Source organism: Rhinolophus ferrumequinum, chromosome X (assembly GCF_004115265.2).
Source record: "Rhinolophus ferrumequinum isolate MPI-CBG mRhiFer1 chromosome X, mRhiFer1_v1.p, whole genome shotgun sequence".
Taxonomy (NCBI): Eukaryota; Metazoa; Chordata; class Mammalia; order Chiroptera; family Rhinolophidae; genus Rhinolophus; species Rhinolophus ferrumequinum.
In genome coordinates this window covers 1,929,712-1,932,228 of record NC_046284.1, presented here as the reverse complement: position 1 = coordinate 1,932,228, position 2,517 = coordinate 1,929,712, and the positions used below count along the sequence as shown (strand labels likewise).

The 2,517-nt window shown below is 45.1% G+C and overlaps 1 pseudogene; it reads left to right on the top strand.

The window, feature by feature from the left end:
- Positions 1–530: 530 nt before the first annotated feature.
- LOC117029111 (heterogeneous nuclear ribonucleoprotein A/B-like) lies at positions 531–2,240 on the top strand (annotated as a pseudogene).
- Positions 2,241–2,517: the final 277 nt, after the last annotated feature.

The window sequence follows — 2,517 nt, the reverse complement described above, 5'->3', positions numbered from 1 at the left end:
AAGTATGCTTATGCGTGTATGTATATGCTTATGACAAGTGAAATTAACGACAGCAATGATACAAAAGATGGAAGAGAGGAATTAGGATTAGTTTGTCATCGTAAGATACACTACCTGTGAAGCAGTACAGCTTTATTTGAAAAGTGGACTTGGATTAGCTATAAATGCATACCGAAAACTGTAGGGCAACCAGTAAAAAGTTTTAAAAAAATAAAGAACTATAATTGAAATCCTAAGAAAGGAGACAAAATGAAATCATATGAAGACCTCAATTAAAACCACAAAAGACAGAGGCGGCCGTACCTGGCGGTCCCCAGTGAGCCTGTTGGTCCTGTGGGTTCTGTGCAGCAAGCAGCGTCTGAGGAGGCGCACGAGTGGTCCCTGCGGCTGTCTGGGCTGTGGGAGGACAGAGGCGACGCCATGCAGCACCTGCCTCAGCACCGCCAAGCCATGGCATTCTCCCAGTGGGTGGAGATGAGCGGGCCTCCCAGCGTCACCGGCTGCAAGGAGCCACCACAGCCCGGCCTAGCATGTTGGAAATGCATGAGAAGCACCCCATGGGGACGACGACGGGTAGCACTGAGAATGGGCAAGAGGCGGTGGCAGCGGTCAGGGCAGAGGTGGACGCTGGAGGCGAGTCCATGTTCAGGGCCAGAGGTAGGTGCTGGAGGAGGGTGCTGGAGGCACATCCGTGTTCGGGGCCACAGGCAGATGCTGGAGGCGAGTCTGCGGTTGGGGCCTGAGGCAGGAACTGGAGGCAACCAGAATGGTGCTGGAGGTTACCAGATGAAGGCCAGCAAGAACAAAGACACGGGCCGGGAGGCGGGGGGGGGGGGGTGTTCATTGGTAGCCTGAGCTAGGATACAAGCAAAAAGGACCTAAAGGATTATTTTACCAAATTTGGAGAGGTCATTGACTGTGCAATAAAAATGGATCCCAACACTTGCAGGTCAAGAGGGTTTGGGTTTATCCTCTTCAAAGATGCAGCCAGTGTGAAGAAGGGTCTTAGTCCAGAACGCACACAGGCTGGATGGTGGTGTCATTGACCACAAGTAGGCCATGGCCATGAAGAAGGACCTGGTAAAGAAAATGTTTGTGGGGGATCTGAATCCCAAAGCCACTGAGGAGAAGATCAGAGAGTATTTCCACCCGCTTTGGGAGATCCAAGCCACTGAGATACCCATGAATCCAAAGTTGAACAAAAGAGGAGGCTTTGTTTTCATCACCTTTAAAGAAGAGGAACCTGGAGAAAACATGGATGGACCTGGAGGGCATTATGCTAAGTGAAATAAGTCAGACTGAGAAAGACAAATGCCATATGATTCCACTTACATGTGGAATCTAAAAAAACATAATAAACAAACAAAACAGAAACAGACTCATAGATATGGAGAACTAACGGCTGCTGGATGGGAGGGGTTTGGAGGATGGGTGAAGGGATTAAGAAGTACAAATTGGCACTTACAAAAGTCACAGAGATATAAAGTACAGCATAGGGAATATAGTCAATAATATGGTAATAACTATGTATGTTGCCAGGTGAGTACTAGATTTATTGGGGGATCACTTCTTAAATTATATAAATGTCTAACCACTATACTGTACACCTGAAACAAATATAAAATAATATTGAATGTCAACTATAATTGGAAAAAATTAGTCACAGGGATGTAAAGTACAACATTGGGAATATGGTCAATAATATTCTAATAACTATGTACAGTGTCAGATGGGTAATAGATTTATTGGGGTGATGACTTTGTGACGTATGTAAATGTCTAAACACTATGTTGTTTTGTACACCTAAAACTAATATAATATTGTATGTCAACAGTAATTGAAAAATAAATTTTTAAAATAAAAAAGAATAGGAACCTGTGAAGGTTCTAAAGAAAAAGTCTCCGCTATCATGGAGGTAAGTGTGAAATCAGGTGGCCCAGCCCAAAGAGGTCTAGCAGAAGCAGCAGCAGTATGGCTCTGGGGGCCACAGGAACTGCCACCAAGGGAACAGACGCAGCGGTGGAGATGGTGAAGTGGAAGAAATCAGACTCAGAGTTGGAAGCAGGGCTACCTCAACTACTGGAACCAGGACGGTGGCTATCAGCAGGGCTCCAGGCGGCCACAAGGACTTACCCTGTGACTACGACAGCTATGGCCTGGCTCTGACTAGTCAGGGTAGTAGGAATGACAGTAAGAGCCAGCAACGTGGTGACCATCACAATAACTACATGCCATACTGAGGCTTCAGCAGGAGTGCCCGACTGACCACGCATGCTTCATTTGGCTAGCAAGTGAACAAACAATTCTGTACCAAATTTAACTTGGCAACCAGTGTCACCTTTTTCACCTTTTAATTTTATATTTTTTGTGTCAGACATTTCCTGTAACAGAAGTGTTAATTTTACTGTACTTTTGGATACCTTTTAGGAATCTAATGTATTCTATGGTGTCCAGATTTTGCCACGACCTGGATATTGAACTATCCAAGTTTTTGAAATAACAATGTAACCCCTTAAA